Source organism: Castor canadensis, chromosome 11, assembly GCF_047511655.1.
Source record: "Castor canadensis chromosome 11, mCasCan1.hap1v2, whole genome shotgun sequence".
Classification (NCBI taxonomy): Eukaryota; Metazoa; Chordata; class Mammalia; order Rodentia; family Castoridae; genus Castor; species Castor canadensis.
Window position 1 is genome coordinate 52,700,082 of NC_133396.1, and position 16,643 is coordinate 52,716,724.

Genomic DNA, 16,643 nt, shown 5'->3' on the forward strand with positions numbered 1-16,643 from the left:
TCTACCACACACACAAAAAGCATCATGTAAACCAAGAACACCTCAGAAACTTACCACAGAGATGAGCTGATTTTCCAGGAGTGGCACTAGTCTGTCATGATGGAATGTGTCAGGGGATGGGCATGCAATCTTTTCCAGATTCTGCAGAAAATGTATGTATTTTTGTGTGTGTCATACAAACCAGTTATAGTCAGCGCCAGAGCTTTCTGCAATCCAGTTCATCAGAATAATACTTCAAACATCAGTGAATCATCAGATTGCATTGTTAGAAATACATCACCATGTTTCTCAGTGGTAGGTCATTGCAACCTCAATGTATTATTATTATTGTTGTTGTACTGTGGGTTGAACTTTCTAGGCAAGTACTTTACCCTTGAACCATATCCTCAGGCCTTTTGGGATAGAGTTTTGTGCTTATTCCCAGGCCAGCTTGGACTCTGATCTTTCTATTTGCGCTTCTTCACATAGCTGGGATGACAGTTGTGAATCTCACTCACAGCTATTGCTTGAGATGGGGTCTTGCTAATTTTTTCCTCTGGATCTCCACCTCCCAAAGTACCTGTGATTATAGACATGAGCCACCATACCGGGGGCAAACTCCAGCAGATTCTTAAAAAAGACTGTTTTACAAATTCAGAACTGTAGGAAAACAACCTTGTCATTGTCTTTATGTTCAATCAAAATAGAACTTATGACCATTTAAAACAGATGATTCAGTAATAACAATATTTTTCAAATCAAAGGCACGCTTTAGAAAGTATTACATATTTAAGACTTTGCAACCACAGAATTGCTTTTATGTGACTATTAACAGCATTTTACAAATCCCATTGAGGGCTGGGAATGTATGTCAGTGGTAAAGCACTTGCCTAGAATGCACTAGTTTCAATCCCCTCCCTATACAAGTAAAAAAAGTGATTCAAGTCTTTTCGTATAGTCCCAGGATTCAAAAAGTAAGCTACTAGAAGGAGTTTATTTTAAAAGGAGCTTTCTCTACCTTTACTGGAATTACAAAATATATTTCATTTATAGAATTTTTTCTTTACTCAAACATTATTGCCCTTTAACAAGTCTCATGAACTTAATAAAAATATTCTCTAAGAATTCCATATTTTGTAAAAAGTTAGAATGAGAGTTAGAATAAGATAATTGTAAACGGAGTCGGTTTCTGGTCTAGTGAAAACTACAGCTGCCTCTAGGAATAAATTAAGAAAAATAACATTGCGTGTGCTGGGCATTTCAGTGATGCTCTTACTGACTTAATATGGAAGCAGTAATAGAGGAAGAAATGGTGAAAATATTTTAAATGACTATCTTCCTTTTGTTAAGAGAGCACACACTATAGAAACTTCATAAATCACAATATCTAAGTTTTCACAGATCTTCAAATGAAGTTAGGTATTTTGCAAACTTACGTGTACATATTGAATTTTTGTTTAAGATTGAATAGTATGAGAAAAATCTTTAAACTTAGGGCTTTTTCTATTCTTTATATTTTTGAGTGTGGCCATTGTTTTGGCTTCTGTGTCCTACTTGAAAGCTAATTTATGTGTATTGTTAATCTAAACAAACAAGTCTGGTTTCTTTTGTTTCTGGCATAAAACTGTATAACTTAATGTTGAATGTCTTTTTTTTTTTCTTGGCAGCACTGGGGTTTGAACTGAGAGCCCTCACCTTGAGCCACTCCACCAGCCCTTTTCTGTGATGGGTTTTTTCAAGATGGGGTCTTGGGAACTATTTGCCCAGGCTGGCCTTGAACCACAATCCTCCTGATCCCTGCCTCCTGAGTAGCTAGGAATATAGGCGTGAGCCACCAGTGCCCAGCAAAACATGGCTTCTTAACACTTGTTTTTAAATTGAGGTCTTCTAAGTGCATTAAGATGATGTGAGAAGCAGACATGGCTTTTTGTGCAGGGCTGCGTGTGTAACTCAGTGGTAGAGAACACGCTTAGCATGTGCTGGGCCCTGAGTTCCATCCCCAGCACCAATAAATAAATATCTATTGGCAGAGTGTATTTCCTTGTGTTTCAGAGGAAATAATTTTGGGGAAGGAGTTTACTGTGTTAGAGAATGAGAGCAAGTACTAAATTAAAAGATTACCCCAGGCACACTTTCTGAGAGGAAACATTTTCAGAGAAATTTAGTAAGATTTCATTTCACCATTATGGAAATCTGCAATTTAATCCAAGTTTGGGTGTCTTTTCTTTTTGAAGGAAAAAGAGTGCTTTTTATTATATAAAGAGATATTTTATTACCTGGGGACTTGGGAAATGACAGATTCTTGGGTGTGGTTCCTGGAGATTTTTCATTGATCTCCAAACTCAGTAGCAGGTGGGAGAGCAATATTGTATGTTTTTGATATGCCATTGGTGAATTTCCATTCTCAGCTGTTATATTCTCAAATATACTAATATTAGATGCTCAGTATGTTTGAAAGATTTCTGGAAAGGATATCATTTTTCCTGAGAAGTATTAAGATATCAATTTTGGTTTATAGTAATGAGGTTATGAATATTTTTGTCTAGGTTTTATTTCTGCTTTTTATTGATATGAAATATTACTTTGTCAAAAAGGAAATAATTCTGAGAACTTTCTTTGACAAGAGTTTTACTTAATAATATTTTGGCCCATTAAGAATTCTGTGGAGCCAGTATCGGTAGCTTTCGCCTATAATTGTAGCTACTTGGGAGGCCGAGATCAGGAAGATCGAGGTTCAAAACCAGCCAGGCATACAGTTCATAAGACCCTATCTCAAAAAAAATCCAACACAAAACAGGACTAGCAGAATGGCTCAAGTGGTAGAGAGCCTGCCTGGCTCTGAATTCAAACCCCAAGTGCTTCCAAGTTGGGGGGTATGATTAAAGTGGTAGAGTGCCTGTCAAGAAAGCGTGAGGCCCTGTGTTCAAACCCCAGTTCTGAAAAAAAGTACTGTGCTAGTACTGATTTCCTGGGCTAATTGCTCAATTTATATGTTATTATTATATAGTCACATTACATAATCTGAATCAAATTCATTTCAAAATTACTATATTGAAATAAATTAGTAATTTAGTGACGTTTTCTTCATAAAATCCTGCATTTGACATTTTCCAAAATGTATCTGTACATTAGAAATATCACTCTTCCAGCCAGACATGGTAGTACAGCCCATAATTCCAGCTACTCTGAAGGTGGAGGCAGGAGGATCACAAGTTTGAAGTCAGCCCAGGCAAAGTTAGTGAGATCCTATCTCAAAAACAAATAAAAAAATCCCCTCAAAGGACTATACCTCAAGTGGTATAGTGCTTGTTTAGCAAGCATGAGGCCCTGGGTTCAATCCCTTGTACTGCTAGATACTGGAACAAGAAAGAAACAGGCTCCAATTGAAAGACCTCCTTGGCCCTGTAAACTTCTCAGGCCATGGAAACATTTACAGTTGTTAACAGCCAGTATAGGACCCTTGCAAGGCTCAAGACTCAGACTGAAGCAGTTTGTCCCAGATAAAAAGGTAATACTGCCTAAGAGTATAGAACAGGTTAAATGGGACACAACTGGGTCTGTGGGGTTCTGGTCATATTCTATTTCATATTTTAGATAGGGCTTCATGGGTGTTTGATTTAAAATTATTTGTTAATTTCAACACCTTTATATACTTTATGAATATTTTCCATTTAATGTATTTTTATAAAACCAGTGTAAATTGAGATGCTTCTTTTCTATAAGATATTTCTTCTTTTCATAAAATATTTGATTTTGCCTCTAGTCCAGATCTAAGATACACCTGATTACTTATGATACATATACCATCACAAATACATAAAAATGTTTATTTTAACCAATTGATCAATCAATTTGGATGGGACTAAATTATCATCCTAAAGTAACCATAGCAATAGAGGACAGAGGAAAGACCCCAAAAGCATATTGGAGGTGCTGTATGTTCACATATGCAATTGTGACATGCTCATGATCTAATTAACTATTCACATAATTACAAAACTATAATCAGACCCCTGTTAGAATAGCCATCATTAGCAACACCACTAACAACAAGGATGCGGGGAAAAAGGAACCCTCTCACACTGCTGGTGGGAATGTAAACTAGTACAACCACTCTGGAAAAAAATTTGGAGGCTACTTAAAAAGCTAAACATTGATCTACCATTTGATCCAGCAATACCACTCTTGGGGATATACCCAAAAGACTGTGACACAGGTTACTCCAGAGGCACTTGCACACCCATGTTTATTGCGACACTGTTCACAATAGGCAAGTTATGGAAACAGCCAAGATGCCCCACTACTGACGAATGGATCAAGAAAATGTGGTATCTATACACAATGGAGCCATGAAGAAGAACGAAATGTTATCATTCGCTGGTAAATGGATGGAATTGGAGAACATCATTCTGAGTGAGGTTAGCCTGGCCCAAAAGACCAAAAATCGTATGTTCTCTCTCATATGCGGACATTAGATCAAGAGCAAACACAACAAGGGGATTGGACTTTGAGCACATGATAAAAGCGAGAGCACACAAGGGAGGGGTGAGGATAGGTAAGACACCCAAAAAACTAGATAGCATTTGTTGCTCTCAACGCAGAGAAACTAAAGCAGATACTTTAAAGCAACTGAGGCCAATAGAAGAAGGGGACCAGGAACTAGAGAAAAGGTTACTTCAAGAAGAATTAACCTAAAAGTTAACACACATGCACAGGAAATTAATGTGAGTCAACTCCCTGTATAGCTATCCTTATCTCAACCAGAAAAACCCTTGTTCCTTCCTATTATTGCTTATACTCTCTCTTCAACAAAATTAGAGATAAGGGCAAAATAGTTTCTGCCTGGTAGTGAGGGGGTGGGAAGGAGAGGGAGGGGGTGGGGGGGTAAAGAGTGGGTGGGGGAAGGGGTGAGAAAAGACCCAAACATTGTATACACATGTGAATGAAAAAAAACAAAACTATATTCAGGAAAATATTATACACATATATTAGTCAGCTTCTTGCAATTATAACAAAATACCTTACATAACTAACTTATAAGAAGAAAAGGTTTATTTGGCTCACATTTTTTAGAAGTTCCAGTCCACAATCAAGCAGATCTATTGCTTTTAGGCCTCTGATAGGGATTCATGAGGGCAAAGATGGGGAGTGGGTGGCTGAGTAAAACTGCTCAATTCATGGCCAGGAAGCAAACAGAGAGAGAGGAGAGGGACAGAGTCCCACAATCCTTGTTGGAGGATGCACCCCTAGTGATCTAAGGCCCCCCACTAGGCCCTACCTCTCAATGATTCCAACACTGCCCAGAAGAGTCATGTAGAGGACCAAACCTTTAGTACATGGGCCCTTGGAGGACATTCAAGATCCAAGCTGTATCAGTTTACAGGAATAATATTGAAAATTGTGTTTGTCTAATACTCAGAGAGCTAGGTAAAAGATATAAGCATGAACAAATGAAAACATTGCCTATAGAGAAAAGCTAAATAATAGAGATGTAAGAGAGGGGAAAAAGTTAACAACAGTAAGGCAGAAGTGTCTTCTCATAAGTTTTATGAAAAAATTAAAATCAATATCATATTGTAAATATCTTCATTATAAACACGTTAGAAATAACAAAAGCATTAATGTTTACATAGATGGGCAATGATAGAAACAAGTACCATTGACTTGCCTGCTAATTAGTGTAAGCCAAGGAAAATGTGACATTTTTGGGCACTCAGGTTTGAACTCAGGGCCTCACGCATGCTGGACAGGCACTGTTCCCTCTTGAGCCACTCTACTAGCCTGAAAATGTGACTCTTCCAGCCAACATTGCTCTCCTAGAGTAGCTAGACCCATGGTTCCACCAAAAGAAATGAAAACTGAATTCTGTATCCCAAACCACGGATGATGGTTTCATGTTTACCTCAGTTCTCTTGGGGGGGGTGACATCACACAGTGAAATATCAGCTTTAATGTTTTTTTCCCCAAAAGTTGTCTGTCTTAGGCAGCTACTATTGCTTTTTTTTTTCCTGTCTTGCCAAATAAAATAACTATCCTGTCTTTAAGATTCCTTGGGGGGAAAGTGCTGTGCTCTCCTTTTCTGCTATAGCCTCTTCAACATGATCTAATTTTATGTGTTATTGGACAGCTGAATTTTCAACAAATAAAAGCTTGTGACAGCAATCATAGCAGGGGAGGGAGGGTGCGAAGAGATGTAGCAGGTTCATGAATCAGGAGAACAGCCGAGAGCAGTGTACACGTACCAAGGATGTCCGCATCAGGTTGCTGGAGAGCAAACAGTGGGTGGTGGGACCCAGAGAGGAAGAAAGACATAAAATGAAAAAAAACAAGTTTTGTTTCAAATGTGGCAAGAAAAGGACAAGGGCAGCTGCTCACGATTGCCTGAGTTCAGGATTTCATGCTGGAAGGAGAGTTAAGTGGAAACTCAATTTTGTTCATTTCAGTAAGTATTTCTTCTTGGGAAATTTCCAGAAACGAAGTTTGTTGAAAGCCAAACTGCGGTCTCTCCCCTATATAACTCTTAAGACTACTAGCAGGATAGAAGCAAATTAAACTGAAAGTTGATCTGTAGGGCAGAAAAACAAAGACCTGGAGTTTGAGGAGTGAAGGTAGCATGGAGTTGGCTATGGGTGTTCAAGACAGTCAGACAGTGGGGACCAATTTCTTCAGACTACAGCTTTTCTGCTGTCTGCTTGCAGTGCTGATGGTGGTGTTGGTGGTCATTAATGTCATTCAGGTAGAGTACTTGAACCATGACACTGTTTCAGCCATTCATTGACAACAGTGGACAATTTGTCTCCTCCCAGGCTCCAGGCATTAGCCAGCATCCCTTCTGTGGCTATCAGAACCAGGCCCAATCCAGGATTGCTTGCTGGCCGCCTTGCAGTGTGTGATGCGGGCCTGGTTTTCTTTGTGCAGAGCACTGACCCTTCTTCCAGCTGCTTTGTCATCTTGAACTCTGCAGCCAGCTTGAAGTACTGGTTCATATGCAGGATTTTTAAGCCCAAGAAATATGGTAGAGACTACCTGCAGTCTAGAATCCATTCCCTGGTGCAGCAGGTGGGAGCTGTGAGCAGAGTAGGAGACTACCAGAATGGGTTTTACCAGTTTTGTTTTTTTTTCTCTTTTCTCTGGCCAGGCAAAGTTAAAGAGTCCGTATCTCTGGTTTACCTCAGTGAAATGATCAGAGTTCTTTAGCACCTTCAGGCAGAGAAACAAGACAGAGTTTACTTCAAGGGTCTCTTCTGTTCAGGAGGAATTTCTGAACCTACTGAGTGCTGTGTGTGTCTTCCTGGGAGTCTGCTCCTGTGGGACTTTACAAAACTCGACACTGGGTCTCGAACTTGAGCCCTGATCTGCCTCAAATCAAAAATGCTCTCTTGCAGCACCATAATTAAGCGTTTCACAGGTGGATGAGTGAAGGTCCTTCTAATGGATGCAGAGTGCTTTCTTTCACAATGCTGTTAACATCAAAATGCCAGTCGACTCCAGGAGGATAAAAGAAACTAATAACCTAAAAGTATCTCAAGGTTCAGGAACTTTTCCCTCCAGGTATTATTATAAAGACCAGTGGAGGCCCAGAAAGTTTAAGATGCACCAGTTGGATGACACTGATAACATTTTAAAAGGCTTACAAAGAAAAATGGTGTATTTATTTGGTGACTCAACAATCAAGCAATGGTTTGAATACCTCACTACATTTCTTCCAGATTTAGTGAAGCTTAACTTGGGTTGTCCCAAGAATATGGGTCCCTTTCTTCAGGGGAGAATAAGCACAACATCCTGCCCAAATTCCGTTGCCATGGTTCACCTGTCTACTTCACAACTGTCATTAGTGATGAGCTCCCTTATGTGGCAAAGGAACTGAATGGAACTGTGGGAGGGAAGAACATTGTGGTTGCCATAGCAACCACTTCCCCTTGGAAGTACACATCCGTGGAGCAGTGGTCCAGCTCCTCAATCAAAGCCCAAGACCATGATGGTCATACAAACAGCCAATGCCCATGAGCTGAGAACTGAGGTAAGCCTTTGCAACTGCAACTGGTACAACTTTCAAGTGGACGTTATTCGTCAAAGGATGTTCTCAGAGGTTGGAGTGTATCTTGTTGATGCCTGAGATAATTAATGATGAACCTGTCCATTATTATCCCACAAGCTGCATCCAGATGAAGTTATTGTGAAGAACCAGCTGGGCATGTTTTTGTCTTTTGTGTGTGCTTTGGAGAGCTACCATGCCCCCAAGGAGAGGACAGCAACTTTCCCAATTGACTGATATTATAGAAAGTTTGTGAATGGAAAAGGAAGATGTAACTAAGTCAAGTTCAGACTATTAGAGAGTATGATATGGGATCACATGCTTCATTTGTGTTGCAACTGTGTTTTTACAAATATAATCAAAGGGATTTTTCCCAAAATGTTATGGTGCTTGACTGAATTTTATCCAAAGGAAGAAGACCTAACTCTCCACTAGATTTAAAGTGAGAATGATTTATAAAGTTACTCATTCCTTCATCTCATGAGTTATAACATATTATACAACAGGGAAAGTGTTTATGATAGAACGTTAAGTGAAATTATCTGTGTAATAAGATAAAAAGACAAGATATGTATTATATACCACACCTGTGTGTAGAATAAAGTCCTGAAAAAGTGCATTAGAATACTTACTTCTGGGTCATAGAATATAGATCAGTCACTTTCCTAACACTTTTTTTTCTATTTTTACACATTATTAAAAGAATGTTATTTCTAAAATAACATGTCATTTCTATAATAAAAAGCAAGACTTTTTTATTTTGAAAAATAATAAATACATCAAAAATTGTAAACAACGGTTGTTGGGATTTGGTGGGATTGCAAGGACTTATTCCTCCTTTTCCTATAACCTTATTATTTTGTATATGGATTTTATAATGTAAAATTAAATGTTTTCACACATGTTCTGCCTTAACTTATATGCATTACTAGATTTTCTACCCATGCTTTAATTTTGTTAATGAATGTAAGATGAGGGAGCATTTAATATACCTAATGTATGGAACATGGTACTTTATCCACATAACACACAGTAGTGTCAGTTGTTTATCCTCATAGTTACATAGCTGACTTGGAGCTCTGGCTGACTGTCACTGCCAGCAACATAAAAGAATGTTGAATTAAATAGCACTAGCTTGGGAAATGATCAAAATTCTAAATTGAATGTGTATCACTTTTGCACCATTGTAAAATCAAACTATCATAAGTCACAGACCATTTATACTTACTTTCATCACATACCCTCTTAAATTTATCGCATAAAGTGGTTGTTTTACAAAATGTTTCCTAAGTATTCAGTGAAAATTAAGGAATAATAATGTATCTTTTAAAATGTCAATTATGGTTAGTCTCTTAAACATACATTTTTTATAAGCATAAGACTTGATATAAGTAATCTGTATTTGTTATTAGTTCTAACATTTCACTCTCTAGGATTGTATTCTTTGATCAGTGAATTAAGTAATTCCTGAAGATCCTCCTTCTCACATTCATTCAATGTATAAAATTTATTTCAGTATGTATCCTCTGGTTCTCTCTGAGAACTGGTATCAAATGACATCTTGCATTCTTCACGTTCACACTCTGGTGTTCTTTGATGGCTTGAGCTACTCTTGAAAACTTTTTGGCATTAATTAATTTACAAGGATTTTTGCAGCACTGGGGTTTGATTTCAGGGCCTCATGCTTACTAGGCAGGCACTTACCACTTGAGAACTCAATTAACCTTTTTTTGTAATGGGTTTTTTCAAGATAGGGTCTTGAGAACTATTTGCTCAGGTCTGGCTTCAAACCATGATCTTCCTCATCTTTGCTTCCTAAGTAGCCAGGATTACAGGCCTGAGCCATTGGCACCCAGCATCTAGAATCCTTCTGAATGCTTTCTCACATTGTCCCATTTACTTGGCTTTTATTCAGAATATGTACACTAAGTTATGAGTTATTACTAAAAGACAATTGTACTTTTGAGGGCTTCTCTTCAGTGTGAATTTGCGATATTTGGTAAGGTTTAATGTTTGGCTGAATCATTTCACACATTCATGACACACATAAGTTTCATTCCAGTATGGGTTCTCAGGTGGTGGTTAAGGTATGCATATCCACAGACGGTACACAAATAAGGTTTCTCTTCCACATGAATTCTCTGACGAATGATTAGAGCTGAGGAATCAGCGAAGGCTTTCCCACATTTGTTACATTTATTCTCAGCAGTGAATATTTTATGTTAATCAAGGTATACAGATTGACAGAAAACTTACCACATTCATAACTTTCATCCTGTTTCCTTTAGTGTGATTTCTCTGATATTAAGAAATGACTTACAACTTACAACTAAAAGCCTCTCTGTGTACATTACATAAGGTTCATAAGGTTCCTCTCTTCCACTGATTTCCTTACCTAGTTTAGGTTCTAAGTTTTGAGGCCTGCCTCATCTCTTTTTTTTTCCTTTTGGCAGTACTGGGGTTTGAACTCAGGGCCTTGTGCTTGCTAGGCAGGCACTCTACCAGTTGAGCCATGCCCCTGCTCCCTGCCTCATATCTTTGGTGCCTTTAATAGACCTGAAAATTTTCTTGCCCAAGCAGGTTCCTGATTGAATGGGTTTTGCAACTTTGTCCATATAGGTTACTTTTGTGATGAATGTTTTCTGTGAAAACTCTGTTTTTTAAACACAACATTAGCCAGAAATTCACTTTTTTCATTGTGAGTTTTTTTGTGGGTCAGTTACTCTTTTTTTTTTTTTTTGCAGTACTGGGGCTTGAACTCAGGGCCTTCACCTTGAGCCACTCTGAGCCACTCTGCCAACACTTTTTGCAATGGGTATTTTCAAGATATGAAGTATTTGCCTGGGCTGGCTTTAAACTGCAATCCTCCTGATCTCTGCCACCTGAGTAGCTAGGATTACAGGTGTGAGCCACTGGCACCTGGCATCTTTTACTTAATTTACTATCCCAACTATTTTGTTGTCTCAATAACCTATTATCTCTGATGTATTGGAGGGTTCCAAGGATCATTTTCTATAAATTTTCCCATTATGACGCCTTTCATGTTTCTGTTTCAGAGATGTCTGCTGTAGGAGAAGTTGCTTAGTTTAAGGTATGACGTGCCAATCTGAAAGAGATGGAAAAAGAAGATTATTTACAATACAAGGGAGAAAGTTAACTGCTCTAATGCAAACCAATAGTTAAACTGAAAAGGATCAACTTCCTTTTGCACATTTTTTTTGGTGGTACTGGTTTGAACTTAGGGCCTCATACTTGCTTGGCAGGTAGGTGTTCTACCACTTATGCCACTCTGTGAGCTTGCAAAGTGATATAAGGTAAGCCCCCTTTGTTTTCTGGGCTCAGCCTTTGTACTTGAGTCCTCTGAGTCTGTGCCACCACAATAACATGATGCTTCCTGCTGAATGGCCTCAATGTTCTGTGTCTCTGCTTGAGATTCCAACATCATTTCTGGGGACTCATCTAGGATTGTGGAGATGGTGGTTTTTCACACTCCCTTGTTGCCCGGGTGTTCCCTGGATCGCCAGGAAAAGTGATCCCACCAGGTGCCAGTGGACAGTTTGATCTGGAGGAGGGACTTGTCCTCCCGGCGAGTTGGGGTGAGGGCCTTGGATGCACAATGGAACCTGGTGAGGCACAGGGACCAGCAAGGGGAGTGCCGTCCATCAGACTGCAGGTCTGCAGGTTCAAATATTAGGCCTGGACCAATCAATCAACCAAAGGCAGAGGGGAGCTTGACCACCTCCCAGGTCACTCGAGTAACTCTGAGTGAAAGTGAAACCATGACTGCTAGGATCTGGATGTGGGGTTGAAACGCTGGGTGCCTGTATGTGAATGTGTGTGAATGAGACATAGCTTGGCTACAAAGCAAGTGCAGAATCCCAATCTTCAGGTCCATGGTGAACTTATATTGTCTAGGGTGAGCCCTAACAGGGACTCTGGTTTGGGGTTTGACAGACTTACTACAGCTAAGAGATGCCTAAATTGAAGAGAGTGTCCAGAGATGGATGAAGCAAGTGAGGACCCTGTGTAGGTGTAGTTCCTGGCCAGGCAACTGGGTGCAGGTCACTGATAAGGGGTACTTATTGATCTCCCTTTTGTGTTGTAGAAGTGGACCCCCCTTTTCCTCTCCTCCAAAACTCTACCCCTTTGTGTCTGCCTTGATGTCTGGTAATGGGAGAAAATGGGTGGAAAACCAAGTAAAAACACTCCTTTGGAGTGTATGATTAAAATTTTAAAAAGGGATTTAATGGAGACTATGGAGTTAACTCCTAACAAGCTTAAGGCCCTTTGTGAAGTAGATTGGTCTGCTTTTTGTATAGGGTGACCCCAGAAGGGTCACTAGATAAAACCATGGTTAATGAAGTTTATAGGGTATTTGTACGGAAGCCTGAGGACCCAAATCAGTTTCCCTATATTGACTGCTGGCAACTGCTGTCCTCAGCCAGCCCACATGGCTAAGGCCCTGTATGGAAGAGATCTGTAGGATTATGGTAGCTAGGGTGGCTGAAACTTCCAAGTGTAGAAAGAAAACAAAGGAACCTATACTGGCTGAGGAACCAGAGGAAATAACACCACCCTATGTGCCGCTCTATCCACCTCTGCCACCAGCACCCAGTTCTACACTCTCACCTTCAACACCAGATGGGGTAGCTTGACGGACAGTCACACCTGTGAAATCTTGCCCAGGGAACTCCCCTGACCTCCTTCAGTCCTATGGACCCCATTCCAAGTCCGCCAGTGCTCACCCCATATCCCCCATGCAGTTGGGAGCATTTAGCCAGTCTCTATGAAGACCCCTCCTCTCCTCAGGCCCCCATCACCCTTTAGATGCCCCTAGGGATGTCCAAGGCCCAGTGTATTATGACCAGGATGGTCAAATACAAGGAGAATGGATATTTGTCTACCAGTCCTTTACCACCCTATACCTCCTAAACTGGAAACATCATACTCCCCTCCTTCATGGAAAAGCCTCAGGCTCTGATCGATTTGATGCAGTCTATCACCCAGACTCACAAACCCACCTGAACAGATAGTTGCCAGCTTCTTCTGACTATTTAATACTGAAGAGTGACACCATATAACATTGGCAGCTCTAAAGTGGTTAGAAGATCATGCCCCAGAGGGCAATCTAAGTGCCCAAGGATACACTCAGGCCTATTTCCCTGAGGAAGACCCCATTGGGACCCCAATAATGGCCGAGATTACCAGCGACTTGAACGGTATCAGGAGGCATTATTGGGAGGCATGAAGGAAGGAGGGGGAAAGGCCATGATATGAACAAAACATCAGAAGTCCTCCAAGGGCCAGATGAGAGTCCCAGCCAGTTCTATGAGCGTTTGTGTCAGGCCTGCTGTATGTACATCCCCTTTGACCTGGAAGTCCCTAAAAAGCAGTGGATGATAAATACTGCTATTGTTGGCCAGGCCCAGGGAGACATAAGGCGAAAATTGCAGAAACAGGAGGGATTCACTGGTTTGAATGCTAACCAGCTTCTGGAGGTGACCATAAAGGTTTTTGTCAATTGAGATGAGGAGGCTAAGTGGGAGGCCAACAGAAAGATGAACAATCAAGTGGGCTGCAGAGAACTAATCCAGGCAGAACAGAGGCAATTACCACTGACAGTGACCAATACACCCAGGTGCCCCCGCCCTAGGGAGGAACTAGGGCAAAATCAATGTGCCTACTGTTATCAGAAAGGGCACTGGAAGAATGAATGTCTCCAATGGGTCAGGGACTCCCAGAAGGCCCCCCCAGACCAGAGGCAGTGGCCAGGTTGTTGAAAGAAAATATCAGCCCACCCACAGGGAGGCCAGCTCCTAGGAGGAAATCATTGTCAATCTGGCAGACTTGGAAGGCCATTAGGAGGACTAGGACAGACCAGGCCCCCAGGAGCCTATGGCTCAAATGAAGATAGGGGACCATCCTGTTGATCTCATGGTGGACATGGGTGCAGAACATTCAGTTGTGCCCAACCAGTGGGTCCTCTTTCCAAAAAGCATACTATTATTGGGGCTATAGGGAACTGGGCCCACCACCACTTCTTAGTGGCTAGACAATGAAATCTTGGGAGTCATGAAGTAAGATATGTATTCCTTTATCTAGGGAGATAAAGGTTGCCCTGAGGGCCTGATGAGGAGGGACTTATTATATAAACTGAGGGCACAGATAATTTTTGATTCAGATGGCACAGCAGCCTTAAAGTTGAGAGGACCTGAGGCAGACTCTAATCCTCATGGTGGCATGAGAAGAGTAATGGCTGCCCTATGACCCTGAGGGAAGGCCTCCTGAGGTTCCTGAGCTTCTCTTCTAGATTCCAGGCATATGGACTGAAGATAACATCCCAGGTCTGGCCCAGAATGTGCCCCCAGTAGTGGCAAAACTAAAGATGGGAGCCACCCCTGTCAGCCAAAAAACAGTACTTCATCCACTGCAAGGCCCAGTTCAGAATTCAAAAACACTTTGACAGGTTCCTAAAATATGGGATCCTTTGACCTTGCCAGTCATCCTGGAACACCCCCTTATAACCAGTCTAGAAACTGGGAACTGATGATTTCAGGCCAGTCAGGACCTCCAGGGAGTAAATTCAGCAACTGTCACTTTATACCCCATAGTCCCAAATCAATATACTCTTTTAGGCATTGTCCTAGCTGAGTCAAAGTTTTTACCTGCTTAAATCTTAAGGATGCATTCTTCTGCATCTTCCTAGCCCCAGAGAGCCAACCTATTTTTGCCTTCCAGTGAGAAAATTCCAATAATGGAGAAAAGGGGAAACTAACCTGGACTCAATTGCCACAAGGTTTAAAAAATTTGCCACAATTTTTGGAACTGCCTTGGCATCTGACCTCAAAACCTTCTCAGCTGACCAGCACGGTTGCATACTCCTCCCATACGTAGATGGCCTCCTGCTGGCTGGACCAACTCAGGAGAACTGTATGGAAGGGACTTGCCTCCTCCTTTTTCTTTTATGGGAGTCAGTTGACAAAAGGTCTAGGAAAAAGGCTGAGATTTGCCAAAACACTGTCAAATACCTCAGCTTTCACCTGTCTCAGGGGCAACACAGTCCTGAGAGGAAACAGGCTGTCTGTTCCGTCCCATACCCTAAGACCCACTGGCAAATCAGAAAGTTTTTGGGAATTGCAGGTTTCTGCCAAATCTGGATCCCTAATTACTCCCTCTTGGCCAAACCCTTTTATGAAGCCAAAGAGGGGAGATAATGGTAATTCTTAGTATTGGGTAACAAAAAAAAAAAAAGAGAAAAATCCTTTAAAGAAATCAAGAGGACACAAATGCCCCCTGCTCTAGGCCTGCTGGCTGTGATGAAGCTCTTTTTCCTGTATGTCCATGAATGAAAGAGGACAGCTCTCAGGGTCCTGATTCAGCTATGAGGCTCCTGGCACCTGCTGGTGGCTTACTTGTCAAAACAAGGCTGGCTGCCTTGCCTGTGTGCTCTAGCAGCCACTGTTGCCCTGGTGATGGAAGCAGACAATCAAAGCCCAGGGCAAGAGCTCACTCTCTGGGTTCCCTACTCTGTCCTGACACTTAGGGAGTATAAGGGAAATTGGTTGATTAACTCTTGGATGGTCAAATAACAGAATATGCTATGTGAAAACCCACACATTTGGCTGGAGATGGTTAAGACTAAACCCAGCCATTTATTGCTGGTTGATTTGGGCCCTCCAGAGCATGACTGCTTAGAGGTTATGGATGAGGTTTTCTGGAGCTGGCAAAATCTAACTGATCAGCCTATCAGCAATCCAGACATTGACTATTTCACAGATGGCAGCAACTTTGTCCAGGATGGCATGCACTTTGCTGGGTATGCAGTGGTGACTCCGGACTCAGTCATTGAGGCATGCCCACTGTTGGTTGGGACTTCTGCACAAAAGGCTGAACTTGTTGCCCTCATGTGGGCACTCCAGCTTGCTGCAGGAGTTTGAGTAAACATCTACACTGACTCCAAATATGCCTTCACAACCATCAATGTCCATGGGGCCTTATATAAAGAGAGGGGGCCCATTAACTCAGAAGGAAAAAGTATAGGCAGGAAATCCTTGAACTGCTAGATGGCGTATGGGACCCTAAATGGGTGGCAGTTATACACTGCCAAGGACACCAAAAGGGAGATTCAGCAATTGCTTGGGGAAACTGGAAAGCTGACAGGGAGGCCAAACAAGTGGCCTTGATGAGGTGACCAGTCCTAACTGTCCTGATGGCTTCCTTGTTCCCATGTCTCTCAGCTGAATGGGACCCACAGTACACATCACAAGAACAGGCTTGGTTTAAGACTGAGGAGGGAAATTTTCTTCTAGATCAATGGTGAAAGGTTGCTAATGGCCATATTTCCATACCTGAGTTGCTGTCCCCTACATTTGTCAAGCAGTTCCATGAAGAAACTCATTCAGGGTGAACAGCCTTTGAGGCCACCTTGGCCCAGCATTTTTATGTCCCCAAACTCTCCAGCATAAGTAAGCCAGTTTGTGAAAGATGTAGCCTATGTGCCAAAAACAACACTAGGCAAGGGCCAAGGGTGCCTCCCCAGGTACAAAGAGTTGGTGGAACTCCTCTTGAAAACTTTATTATGGACTTCACTAAAATGCTGCAAGCTCAGGGATACAAATATCTGTTGGTG

General features: G+C 41.4%; 1 pseudogene; it reads left to right on the forward strand.

Annotated features, from left to right (window-relative positions):
• The first annotated feature begins 6,592 nt into the window (after positions 1 to 6,592).
• LOC109692299 (NXPE family member 3 pseudogene) lies at positions 6,593 to 8,251 on the forward strand (annotated as a pseudogene).
• The last annotated feature ends 8,392 nt before the right edge of the window (positions 8,252 to 16,643 follow it).